Genomic DNA, 14,294 nt, shown 5'->3' with positions numbered 1-14,294 from the left:
ATTGTGTGAGAAAACTAATATCCATCATAGCATAGAATGGCATTCTTTGGTTTAAAAAAAGTATATTTCAGGAAAAACTGGTCTGGTTCCTTCTAAATGTATTCCTTGGAAATGCATACTCGATTTATAGTCATTTTGAAACATCTGGGTGTGATAGGCTCTCAGGATTCTGTTCTCCATAGACTCTGGAATAAAGGGGAATTACCTGAGTGTGTCATTTAAAACTGCATATTCCTCAGGGTTAGTCCTTCCTTTGACTGTAGATCAAGAGTATCCCAGGAACTGGTAGTTAAATGTGTGGGGGTTTTGGTTTTTTTCGGTGGTTTTGACACAGAGGACCGTTCTTCTATATCTAGTGAGCCATGGCTACCTGATTCGGAGGAAATATTGATAGACCCCCCCATGGCCGATGCTCATATACACATGGGCACCAGACTTTCGATCTAAATCCTACTGCAGTTAATCATGGCAGCCTCTCTACGTGAGCTAGAAAGATGGAAGACCCGTCTGCAACCATGTTGGGCAAATGTAAGGAACAGGTTGAATTAGGTCTTAAATTCTCCCACATAAGAAAGTAAATAGTTTTTGATGAAGCAAAAGGAATTCCCACTAGGGAATTAGCACACGTCTGGGTAGATTCTTTTTCTCCTGTGATTGAAGTGGACGCCGAAGTCCAGCTGCTCCCCCTTCTTGGGCTCCCTCGATGATCTGAGGTTTTTATTTTAATTTGCTTCCTGTTGGGCAGCACCTTATCGTGCAGCTTCCGTTTTTCTGTTTTGGGATTTAAGGGCTAACCACTGAGAGTCTCTACTGTAAGGTCCATTCCTGGACTACGAACAGACCTCGCCCAGTACCTGTGTTACCTAGGCAACTGGGACACCTGGAAGAGGTCACATCCTATTTCTGCTTTCCCGCCCAGGAGCATGATGTTGATAATTCCAATTGGGCTCTTCCCTAGGCACAGCTGTTGCTCCCACTGGAAAGTTAATATCTAGGCGGTGAGCTTCATCGGCATGTGCCTGGGCTGCAGTCCACACCCTTTCTTTTTCCTCAGCAGTAAGGGTAGAGGATAGCATTAGATATATGTCCTGCCAAGTAAGGTCATAGGTCTGAGCCAGGTTCTTAAACTGCTTGACATAATTATTAGAATCTTGGGCATAAGATCCCAGCCGCTTCTCAATCTGAGCAATATCAAACATTGAGAATGGCGCATGCACCCTAATTACACCTTCAGCCCCTGCCACCTCTCGCAAAGGGCACAGGGGGTCTGGTGGAGGTTGTGTGCCACCAGTGCGAGACCGGGTGTGAGCTGCAGGGGGGGAAGAGATAGAGGGTGAAGGAGAGGAGAGTGAAGAAGGTGGGGAAGGCACCAGATGCTCAGCAGGAAGAGGGGCAGAGTCAAAAAGAGGGTCAGGCACATCAGGCTCCGGAGGGAGCCCTGCGCTAGAGTTGGGTTCTCCACGTGCCAGGAGGAGTGGAAAGGCCGGGCATGATTGGCATAGGGCCGGGTTGTCCCGGAGAGCAAAGAATGGCTGAATATGAATGACCTCAGACCATTTACCATTACGACGGCAAAAATCGTCTAAATCTCTGAGAATGACATAGTCCAAAGTCCCATCTCTGGGCCATCGAGAACGATTATCCAGTTGGTACTGTGGCCAAACTTGAGTGCAATAATAAATCAGGCGTTTCTTGTCGATGCAGTCAATAGACAAGACATCCAGGGAACGCAGGAGGCATTTCAATGGAGTTTCCTCCTTTGGGCGTGACTTACAACAACCCATTAGAAATGCAAAAGAGAAAAACGTAGGGGGAAAAATTTAGTGAGTGAAGGAGGGCTTACTGAATGGAAGCGGTGTCCCAACTTACCACCGAGCCCTCTAGAGAGAAGTGATGAACAACCGGAGTCAAGTAAAGGCCTAGTAGGTTCTCCGGCGTGGTATCTGTAAAGAGACTGAACGACAGAGACCCCTTAGGGAGCAGGTCACTCACCAAAATGTAGAAGTGTCGAGGAAGATGCAGAGGCCAGCAATAGAATTGATGCACTGTGTCCGCAGCAGATAGACGGGTTCATAAAAGGCCGTCAGAACTGTGGGTATTCCTCAGAGCAAGAAGGGAAAAACAAAAATGAAAAAAAGAAAAAAAACAGAGAGGAATCTCGGCTGTCCTGATTTTAAGCCCTTTATCTGAGTCACGGCACCATTTATGTTAGGTTTTTAAAAAGGAGGTAGCCGAGTAAGAACTGCACCACGCACGTGGTATTCAGGTAAGGGGTTTATTCAGTAGACCTGCTGGGACCAGGCAAGGTTGGCACTCCACGCGGCTGGCAAAGGAAAAAAAAGAGGGCGGTCTGGCGGCGGTTTAGGCCTTATATAGGGTAGGGGGCGGGGGAAGAGTGTGTCCAGGTAAAGGGAAGTGGGATCAGGTGGGAGAAAGGTGTGGCCACATCAGGTTAGGATGTGACCTCAGCGGATGCGGATGTGACCTCTTCCAGGTGTCCCAGTTGCCTAGGTAACGCAGGTACTGGGCGAGGTCTGTTCGTAGTCCAGGAATGGACCTTACATCTACAAAAAGGGCCAATTCTGGTGAATTCCCAAAGCGGAAGAAGCAAGGGAAGGAGGGCTGGCTCATTAGCAGCGCTTTTCCTGAATGTGGTCATGAATGTTTGCAGACCATTGTTAACAGGAGGGAAAGAAAAAAATATCCCCCAAGCTTTAGAGAGGCTCCCTGGCTTTGTTTCCCTTGGCCACTTGTGGGACTTGTTTTAAGTCAGAAGTTTCCCTAAGGGATTATTATTAGCTGTGTTCTCAGTACCTCACATCAGAAAAATTCCAGCCTCGTCACTTTTCAAAATACAGCTTTGAATTTTATCACATAAGGGATAAAATGCAACAATTCCAAATGACTCTGAAAGGATACCAAAGGGTGAGAAAAAAAAAGGATCATATTTTTTTTCTTAAGAAAGTTTAAAAAAATCAGAGAACAACCTGAATTTTCTAGCCGCCCTTATTATTCAGAAATTGATGCTGCTGATTAGGTAAGCATTTTCTATTTGGAAATGACTGTGCTAACTTAAAAAAACGAATATTTCAATGTGATGGTTTAACACATGACCTATTTTTTGCTAGCTAGCTCTGTGATGTGGAACACTCTTCTTTGCTTCTTTGAGCTTCGATTCCCAATATAAAACCAGAAGTGCTGTCATTTTGTGACATATTATTGCTGCAGCTAGCTGTCATATTATGACATAATGACAAATAGAGGGAGGAAGACAGTTTTTGTGGCTTTAGGGACTGATCTCAAGACCTTGAGCTTGCAAGATAGACATTCTACAGCATGAGTCACACCTCTAGCCCTTTTTTTTTTAACCTTGATCATTTTCCCAGTAGGGTCTTGCTTTATGTCCCAGGAAGGCTGGACTGTGATCCTCCTATCTGCGCTTCCCCGTGTCACTGGAGATAACTGGTATGTACCCTTGCACACTGTGCACCCTCAGGCATGCACCATTCATTCCAGCCATCAGTAGGAAAAAGAAAAGAAAGAAAAAGAGAATAACTCATAATAGATACTATATAGAGAATGCCGGCTGTAAGCCAAGTGCTTTACACGCATTGCTTTAAGCAAATATCACAAAATGGAAGGTAAACATTGATTTTATTTTTCTAGAGGATGAAACAGAGGTGTAGAGAGGTTCAACAACTTGAACATTTTCGGTTGTTTAATGAGAAAGCTGGGATTCCATTCCACATTCATGTCCTTTTCCATCTCAATGGGAAGTACACCTTCATTTTTACAGGACAGAAAATGCTAGAGCAACCGTCCTGACTCTGTAAGTGTCTTGGGAGAGAATTTTTTGGAAGAAGCTGTTGAGTCACCATGGATGTGGTAGGGATTATTTCCTGAGAGCTGATCTCCAGAGCCGGTAGGGGTATGAGGAAGTGGGAAGGGAAAGTCAGGTATGAAACAAGGGGTATGTTCAAAACCAGCCACCCCGAGGGACAATCAGGAAGCGTTTCCATTAGAGAACTCCAGGAGACAGTGCAGAACACCTCCAAAAATCCCAAAGAGGGGCAAGAGAGCTGAAGTCAATCAGTCCAGCATTGTCCATCACTGGCTGAGGGCTTCTCCCTGAAGGGCAAGATTCACTCTCCTGTGCTTGAGGTGGATTCTTGAGGCCAGAGAAAACTATCCAAATATGCCCGTTATTTCAAGCACTTGTGTTTAGCAAACCCAGATATGGATATGCTGTGTTGGGTCATGGTAAGTTTATTCATTTTCTATTATTGCCTTCGCGATTTAGTACAAACTTGGTGGCTGCCAGCAACAAACACTTCTTATTAATAGATTGGTTTCTCTGCTCTGGGTTCAAATTGAATGAATCCACTTCCAAGATCATTCAAAATGATGGCAGAATACAGTTCTTTGTGGTTGTGGAACAGAGGCCTGTGATCCTCCTTTGTTTCCTCCCGTGGCTGGGATGACAGGCACACACCACTGCACCAGCTTTTCCCCATTGCGATGGGGTCTTACGAACTTTTATGTTCAAGCTGGCCTAGAACTGCAATTCTCCCGATCTCCACCTCCAGTGACTGAGAGTTCAGTGACACCCAGCTACTGGATGAAATGGAGTCTCATGAGCTTTTTGACTGCACCAGACTCGTTTTCTTCATCTCCCAAACAAGCAATTGCTGGTTAGGTCTCTCCCTTCAAACCTCTACCGCTTCTACCTCATCCTTCCTCTGTGTACCATGTCTGTATTCCTGTCTGTGGAGATCTTGGGATTGCATTGTTTACCTAGATAATAAAAATAAACATTCTTTTTTAAGTTCAGCTGGCTAGTAGTTTTAATTCGACATGCAAGGGTCTTTCTCAGCAGTGCCTACATTACTATTTTATTAGATAATTGGGATAGGAGCCTGAATTCATGGGGGTCACCTTTAAGAGTTTGCCTGCTATGATAGCGACAATCTTCAGAGATATAATCCAGGGACTGGGTTGAATGGTTGATCTAAATTAGCACTGGGGTGATGTGTCTTATGAAGTAACTCCTCTTCTGAAAATAAGACTACTCCCAGAGTACAAAGATATCCATATCCTTAAGTGGACATTATATAAATACAAATTATAGCTAACGTTTTAGGTTCCCCATTTATATTTCCCCTGGGCACACATTTTTCTTGAATTAATCCAAGTAAGTCTGTTGGTTTTATTTTTTTTTGGAGGGGGGGGGTCCAGTTGTGGGGCCTGAACTCTGGGCATGGGCGCTGTCCCTCAGCTCTTCAGCTCAAGGCTAATGCCTTGAGCCACAGCACCACTTCCGGATTTTTTTTCTTTTTGCTTATGTGGGGCTGGGGAATCGAACCCAGGGCCTCAGGCATGCAAGGCCAGCGCTCTACCACTGAGCCACCTTCCCAGCCCCATGTCTGCTGGTTTTATATCCCACTTGTTCTTTCACTGTATGAATTATCCCCTACACAGATACTTCATTTTGTCAGTTACCCTATTTAAACAATATTTGTAATTAATATTCTAGTAACTACCATTAATTGGCCACTTTCTTCAACATCAAATGCTGGGCCCAGGACTTAAACAAATCATGTCATTTGATCATCGTAACACAGTCAAGAATTAGGTATGTGTCTCCATGTTTTTCAGGTGAGTACACAGAGTTTAAATAGCTTTCCCAGAATTTTGTGATCAGTACAACTTGGTTTCAAACCTATGTCTGTCTGATTACAAAGTTTCTAGCTACCACCTGGCCATTGCTGTAACTGACCTGTGTCTTTGCTGCTCTGATCAGACTCTGTGTACATCAGCAGCTCCTGTGCTCCTGCACAGAAAGGCTACAAGCAACACACAACAGGTGTATGGAAGAGCTGGGTAGATAGAAACACGTTCTAATATGTGATGTTTGCCATTCTCTGGTTTTACTTGCAGTTATTACCCACATTTTTGCTTTAAAACGGGAATCATTTTGGAAATGCTTTCCCATAAGGTGTTCTATGTATTACATTCCCAGGCCCTGACTCAACCTGACTTTTAGGAAGTGATCAAAGATATTTACCAAGTGCATAAATGAGTACAGTCAAGTGAGCTATGTAACCCATTTCCTGGTGTGTTCTGATAATACCCTGGGGGAGAGCTGGCCTCTTAAAATGAGAGCATTACATTGTGTCAGCTTTTTCCTTACTGTGAAAAAAATAATGCCTTAGGGAAGGTGGGGTTTTCCTTGGCTCACAGTTTCGGAGGCTCTGGTCCCTGGTCAGCTTGCTCTATGTCTGTGATGAAGCGGGGGATCCTAGCAGAAGGGAATGGTAGAGTGAAGCTGCTCACCTCGCAGGCAGAGAGCAGAGAAGGGCCTGGCTGGGCCTTGGTCTGCGTCTTCCTGGTCTTCCCGTTATTCTACTTTGGTCCACTGCCGTTGGCGTGTGCCAGCCACAGTTAGGGTGGGTCCTCATCCCTCAGAGCCTCACAGACACACCCGAAGATGCACTGTACCCATCTCCCCGTGTCTCCCAGTTCATCCACGTTAGCAATCAGGAACCAGAAACATCACGCACACCGTTTTGTTCCTTCTCCTTTAATTTCTCAGTGTGCAAAGACCAACACATTGAGGAAAAGAGGCCAGCCTCTGAATCTCCTCACCCATAACTGAGCAGCGGTGGATGAGCCTGACCTCTCATGGTGAGACCAGCGGGAGGCCATCCCCTAAGACAGCAGCAGCGACTCTCTCAGGGAGCACATTCCAAATCCTATGAAGTCCTGGGTGTTTCCTTTCTCAGTATTGGGGACTGAACCCAGGGCTTTGTGCATCATAGGGAGGCAAGGTTCTACCACTGAGTCCTAGATTCAAATACTATAGACAGTACTGAGATGTCACTGTGAATAAAGACAGTATTTCCTCTGACTGAGAGCATTTGCAACCCCCCCCCCAAATTATCTTAAAATTCTGAGAAGACCAAATTAAGCCTAATTCTGGGAGGTTGTAACCTTCATAGCAAAATGGAACAATGCTAGCACGAAAGTAGGAAAACATCCTGACAGAGGTGTGGGCATAGTGCCGCTCTAGAAACACTGCCTATACCAGTTGCCCTGGTGCTGTCTGTGTGTCTGAGGAAATGCCATCGTCTCTAGCGCAGGAGTCCGGGGTGAGCTGCAGCCCTTCTACCTTGTTTGCCAATGTTCAAATTTGAAGGGCCTATGTGGTGTGGAGCCGAGCATCCACGGTGATGAACTGATAATCATGGGTAGTGTGCAAGCATTGTCCAGGAACAAGACCGTGAGGAAAAGCACTGGGCTGACAACCAAAACAGAATTCCCAGCTCTCGGCAGGTCGACCCTTGCCCTCTGCATGCCGACCCTTGCCCTCGGATACTCAGAGGTTCCTCTGAGTCCTTTCATAGTGTTGTTTTGGAGAAAAAAACAGAGCTCTAAAACCCACAGGTCCTTCCCTAGGGGATGTTACAGGAATCCACAGGGCAATTTCTCCAAACCAGCAAGGCCTCATCTCTGCTTAGAGTAGATAGGAAGAGCGGAAGAGAGGAACAATAAGCAATAAGCTTCTTTTTAAAAGAAGCTCAGCTTAATCACCTTATCTCATTAAAAGATGCCTCCAGTCAGTCTGACTAGAAGCAATCTTCAAAGACTCTTACTGATGCTAACTAGTGGAATGTTTCCTTTCATTAGAGTGCCTAGTCTGACTCTGGGAAATCAAACCCCCCCCCCCCACAATCCATGCTATTAAACTAATCAGAAGAAGGATGGAAAGATGGCAGCTATAGATAGGATGGTTGGAGATTAGTCACTCAGTCCCCCTGAAATAGCCTTGAAAATTGAATCAAAAGTGCATTCTCTTGGGCTTCCTTTATGTAACAGACTTAGGTTTCCACTTTCCAAAATGCTGGGACGTGGCGGGAAATAGAAGAGAAAGCCATACACATCTGAAAAAGCAACAAAATACCCTGGGAATGGCTTTGTGATGACCATGAGCGAGGTACGAAATATGGAATTCCAGGCTCTTTGTGTACTAAATAGTATGGTGTCAATAAAACAAGAACTTTGTCAAATCTTAATGGCATGATTTAAAAATATGGATGAGATAATCATGAGATAATATAAAGCACCAGAGATACCTGTATTAGATATATCATATCTTATATATCATTATATAGTATATAATTGTCGAGAGCCCTGCAGGGAGTCTCTCTGCATGATAAGCTTGACTATCTCGCTGGAACATCTCTCGAGGCTATTTACAGAATCTGGTCTTTGCATCCTGCCCCAAACAAAGACCAGGTAGCTGCTATTGACCACCTTTTCACATTGCCCTAAGCAAGCATCCTGCAGCTGCTACGTCCAATGAAAAAGCTTCCTTATTCTAAGCATATAAATACCCCTGTGTGAAAAATAAAATTTGGCAGCTTGATCAGAATCCTTGTCTTGCTGTCCTTCTTCGTGTCTCTTGTCTCTTGTCCCTTCATTCCTTCTCGCTTAGGTTCACCGCCCTCATTGAAGTCCTGCGGGTCGGGACATATAATATATATTATTACTTTATTATATAACAGATCTTTTATATATTTATTTATTCTGTATTAATTAATGTTATATAATATATGAATACAATATATTTATTATATATTATATCATACAATTACATATATCATATATGATATAATTATAGCTATATATTATATACAAATATGAATGTAATATATTGTATATTATGTTTATATAATATATAACAAATATACATTATATAATCACAATACAGCATATTGAAGTTGCTATTGAAAATTTTAGAATTTGCAATTCAGAAATGACTATTCATGGCTAAATACGTCTGAAGGCAACTTGAGAATTTGCCAGGCCTTTAAAACAGGAATAAATACCTTGTCAGCAGTGCTAATCCTATATAGAAGGGCCTCTGATTTCCATACTAGTGGGAGATTTCTAGGCTAGTGTTATAGATCTTATTTCTTGAAAATGAGTCCTAGAAAGAGTGAAGAGAAAGAAACAGTGAGCTCAGATATCAGGTAAACCAGCAAGCAGACTTAACGTCACCAACGGGGCGTCACACTGAGCCAGTATTTCCTAAAATGATGGTAGGTACTGAATAGTCCGTCCAGGTAGAGAGCAGCTGGATGTTTTGCTGGCTCGGAGTCTTTCTGAAGGTCTTACGTTCTTGTCAGCTTAGTAATTTATTTAATTAGATGGTTTGTATATGCAATCCCGTATGCTTGTTATTTTTTAACTTGAAGTTGTTCGGCGTTTCTAACTCACCATGTTGTAGGAGAGGGAAACTAGCACAGTTTCTTTCCAAAACATCCGATCGGTACTTTCTCGTGTGTGTGTCACTGGGATTCACCCAGCACTGCGAAGTGTGACAAAGGCTATGAAAATGTTTATGGCCTTTTTATTTAATAATCTGACTCTTGAGAATTCATTCTAAGGAAATAAATTAATGATTACAAAGCACTAGTAATACAAAACATAAAAATTTGCTTTGGGCAACCAAACACTGGAAACAACCTAACTGTCCACTAGGGAATCATTTAATATGCAACTAATAAAATACTCGTAATGACTACTGGAACACGAAAGATAATCATGATGCTAAATTTTACAAGGGGAACACCAATTTTATGTTTATTCCAATTGTAGCTTCTAGGGGGAAAATACGTTTACAGAATAATAAAACAAGGCACCTAAATAGATATGTTGGATTAGTAGAATGCTGGTCCCATTTCACCATTTAAATTTCCTGAATATTGTGAAATGTTAATTTTAGAATGCAAACAAATAGGCCACTCATCTTGGCCACGTGAAGGAAGAAGCATGGTGGTTTTCTTTTTTCATTTTTACTGCAGTTTTGGCAGGCTGTCTCCTGTCAAGTTCCAGTCAGCGAGATAAGATTAAGTAACAGACTCTAACCCAGTGGCCAGCGAGGTGAAGAGCATTAACAAATGCTTGTAGCCACGTTTTCCTCACTCAAGCATGGACGGAGCCAGGGCTTTCCTGAAGATAGCAGCACCAATTCTCGAGACCAGCTTGAGCTGCTGAAAAGAACAGAGGGGAAGGGGTGGGGGCTGTCCTTCAAACAGAGTTGAATTCAATGATAATTCAAAACCACATATATGGTGCTAATAACCACATACGTGGGTGCCAAACGGGACACACTACAGTACAAATCAAAACCCCTAGGACTTCTTAAATGGATCAATTCTGACTTAGGGATAACTCTCACAGTAGCACTTCTACATCGTAATTCCTCAGTTCACATCCAGCCCCTCATCCATCATTGACAAGTCCAGATGGAACTGGAATGCAATGAGGATAATGAGAAGCTAGGGGCCAGCGGCTCAGGACTGTGGTCTAGCTATCAGGAGGCTGAGATCTGACGGTTGCAGGTTGAAGCCAGGCAAGCAGAAAAGCCTGAGAGACTCTAATCTCCAATTAACCACCTGTGGCTCAAGGTGATAAAGCACTAGCTTTGAGCATAAAAGCTCAGGGACAGCTCCCAGGTGCTGAGTTCAAGCCCCACACCTGACCAAAAAGAAAAGAAAAGAACAAGAAAAAGTAAGTGAGTTAAATAAGTAAAAGAAAAAAAAAGTGAGGCTGGGACGGCGGCTCACTGGTAGCGTGCTCGCCTAGCATGCATGAGGCCCTGGGGTCGATTCCTCAGCACCACATAAGCAGAAAACGCTGGACGTAGTGCTGTGGCTGAAGTGGTAGAGCACTAGCCTTGAGCAAAAGAAGCTCAGGGCCAGTGCTAAGGCTCTGAGTTCAAGCCCTGGGACTGGCAAAAAAAAAAAAAAAAAAAAATGTGTCAATAGCTCAGATTTGCAAGGTCTCTAATGTCCTCGTAAAACCCCCAAACAATGCTAGTTGGAAATGCGTTTAAGGGGGGGGGGGGCATTTCCTGAGTATGTTCCCTATTGTTAGGGAGCCAGACTGGCTTTCTAACCTACAACCACGCCAAGTCCGCACGCCATACAGGCCCTAGAGATGTGATATTAGTGATTTTTTTTCAACAGGAACAACTTCTTAATACATCTCTACGCAAAGAACTAAAGGGTGAATAGCGTATGGAAGTGTCTGCTCCACTGCAGGCCAGTGGTTAAAGCGGGTCTCCAGGAAACCACGACAGGTTGGAGCCGGCCTTGGTGTAGTCCAGCTCCTCATGTAACTTCCAGCTCCTGGGAGGGCCTTTACTGAAGGATACCAATCTGATGGGTGTGAAGACATGTCCCTGGGGCGGTGATTGAAAGATAATTTGTTCCTAGGACAAGGGGAATTAGAGGCCTGGCATCCTATGGTTAAGTGTAGTTAGTAGCAATCGTGGATCAAGGGCTCTCAAAACTCCACTGAAAGACCAAACACGGACTAGGAACATCTAGAAAAGAACCTGGAATCTTTCTTCAGGAATTTTCTTTCAAGGCAGATGTCTGTGAGGCTCTTAACACCAATTAACCACTAAAAAGTTGGTACAAATGGTAGAACTCTAACCTTGAGCAAAAAAACTCGGGGACAGTGCCCAGGCCCTGAGTTCAAGGCCCAGAACCAGCACCAAAAAAAAAAAAAAAAAAAAAAAAGTTGAGAAACAACCAAACTCTCTTCAGCAAGGCACTTGGTTGAGCAAACTGTGGTGTACCTTACAATGGAATTAGCTGGCAATAAAGAGAGATGCACGATCGATGCATGCAATATCCCCGTGGATCTCAAGGGAATTAATGCCGAGTAAAAAGAAAAAGGAGCAGCAGTTGCTAATGACATCTACTGTATCCCAGGAAGGAAGATGGGAAAGAAGGAGAAGGGATCCATGAAGGTTCTAAACTTGAGGATGTTAGAATTTAGATTTTGAAATAATATGATATTGTGGACTGCAGATATAAGACAAATACAAGGAGAAGAATCCATAAAACATGTCAAGAACAAGTGTTTTGCGCTTTTCTATAAAGGACCAATGGATCATCACTTTCCCAACACCGTCTTTGCTTCAGGTTGCTCTTCTCAGTCTATACTCCTTCCCAACCCACTTTCCTAACCCAAGCCTTCCCTTCACTCCTCATAAGTGTTTTCAACTAGATTTCATAACTACAGTTTCTCCTCCTTCCAACATATCCTATATTTCATAAGAGTAGCATATCCATTGTGCAATTAAACATGTTTAGAATGTCCTCATTATCTGTAAGAAAGAAGGGTCTGTCTTTCTGGATCAGTATCCTCATTCCGTCATGTATATCCAATTATATCCACTTGATCTATCCAACTGTGGCCACTCCCACAAAGCCGCTCCGGACTTCATCTGGTAGTGATTTTTACTTACTTTGGTCCTTTGTACATTGTAAGTGATTTCTATAAGATCCTATAATATTTGACATTGGCATAACTTTCTTCAATAACCTGTCTATTAACTATGTGTTAAATGCTAAGCTAAAATACGATTGCTTTTAAGTAGATTGCGGTTATGAGGTTTGGTTATTTAGCAAATGCAAAGATAGTTATGACAGGGTTTGAGGATAAGAAAAGTACTGGGTCATAAAGTGAAGGGGACTCAAGCCAAAAGAAATCTACTCACAAGATTGAAGCAAACTCAGAAATAGAATGACATTTACTAGTGATTTTTTTCTTCCCCAGGTGTCTGCCTTGATAAAACAATGCTAGTTAAGGATGATAGATTCTATTATCAAGTTCAGAGGTAGGTCCAAGCACTCTACCACTTGAGCCACAGCACCACTTCCGGTTTTCTGATGGTTTATTGGAGATAAGAGTCTCATGAACTTTCTTGCCCAGACTGGCTTTGAACTGCAATCCTCAGATCTCAGCCTCCTGAGTAGCTAGGATGACAGGCGTGAGCCTAAGTTGATATTAGTGAGAAGTCTGACTTGGACAGACTCATGGTCATGCAACTTGGCAATCAGTAACCAGTCTGTGAACATAACCCCTCCTTAGAAAACACACTGTAAAGCGGGACAGAGGTGAGGCCCAGAGCCAGCCTCTTGCATGGGAAACACTGTGTCTAACCTAACTTGTCTCATGTTTATTATGATGTTAGTCACTACAACTATTTTTATTGCTAGGGCAGTAGACTCCAACAAGCTTTTATTAAGAGTTGTCACTCTCTTGCCAGTCAAAACTGTCAGCATGTTTCTTGGTATTGACATTTCTGGAAATACTCACTTCCAAGAAGACTGGAGCAGCAACCTCTGAACTTTCTAAATTACAACTGACTCCAAGCTTTCTGTTCTCGGTAGGAAGCGGCTTGGTAAAATCACTAACTCTCCTAACAGAGAAAGTACCATCCATGCTCTGACTTAGGAATTAAGTAGAAATTAGCTAGATAAAGAAGAAGAGCATCCAAGGAAGAACAGAAAGGGTAAATAGTGTTTAGGCCAAGAAGAAATAAGCAATCTTGGTAGTGAAAAATAAGACTAGAGAAAGAAGTCTGATCCTTGTGAAGACCTGGCTTGTGAACTCTGTGGTGTTCCCTAGAGCAGATGTAGGGACTTTCATTTATTCATTCCTTCACGAAATATCGAGGGCCTTTTATATACAAAGAGGTGTGAATAGAGCTTTTAGAATGTATAGGGAGTATGGATACCTGTGGGCATGAGAACAGTGGTTTGTTCGAGGGACAAAGACACCATCTGTGTGTCTGCAACAGAGTGAGCAAGGGAGAAAATAGTGTATGCAAATATTAGAGTTACACTCCGGTCAGGATACTATAGTTCCTTACACATCAAAATAAGGAAGTTAGATTGTATTCTTGAGCATTTGAAAGGCACTGGAGGTTTATGAATTAATTGCAGGAGATAGGAGTGGAATAAGTGAAGGGCGATTGTGTAGCTCGATAAGATATGATCGCTTGGGTAGGATCGTAGCCGTGTAAATAAGTTCAAGGGACACATCTTTAAGATATATTTTGGTTATGGGTCATATGTGAAAGTAACGAAGAAAGAAATGAATGCTTCCCACGTGTGTACTTAAACAACTAAATGAATGAGCAGTATGGACTGAAATAAAGGAGGTTGGGAAACAAAGAATAAAAACCACAAGCTCTGTTTTGCCTAATTTAAGACTTTAAATTGATGTTTCCAGCAAGTGATTGAATATTAGGGAAACTCAGAAGAAAGTAAAGAACAAAGAAACTAATTTGACAATCATTTTTTTCACATGTGTGGCATTTAAAGCTGTGGGAGAAGATGGGCTGCTCAGAGCAGGTGAAGGTGAAGAATCATTGTAGGCCTAGAAGGCTAAAGTGAAGTCAGTAAACCGAGGAATAGAAAGCTGAGATG

At 42.9% G+C, this 14,294-nt stretch overlaps 1 non-coding gene across 1 annotated transcript; it reads right to left on the bottom strand.

Annotated features, from left to right (window-relative positions):
- Positions 1 to 5,335: 5,335 nt before the first annotated feature.
- Trnaa-ugc (transfer RNA alanine (anticodon UGC)) lies at positions 5,336 to 5,416 on the bottom strand. Its single transcript has one exon. It is a non-coding gene; the product is annotated as a tRNA-Ala (tRNA).
- Between the last annotated feature and the right edge of the window lie 8,878 nt (positions 5,417 to 14,294).

Source organism: Dipodomys merriami, unplaced genomic scaffold (genome assembly GCF_024711535.1).
Source record: "Dipodomys merriami isolate MVZ:Mamm:240054 unplaced genomic scaffold, mDipMer1.0.p SCAF_72, whole genome shotgun sequence".
Taxonomy (NCBI): Eukaryota; Metazoa; Chordata; class Mammalia; order Rodentia; family Heteromyidae; genus Dipodomys; species Dipodomys merriami.
The sequence above is the reverse complement of the archived record's forward strand: the minus strand, read 5'-3'. Positions and strand labels throughout refer to the sequence as shown.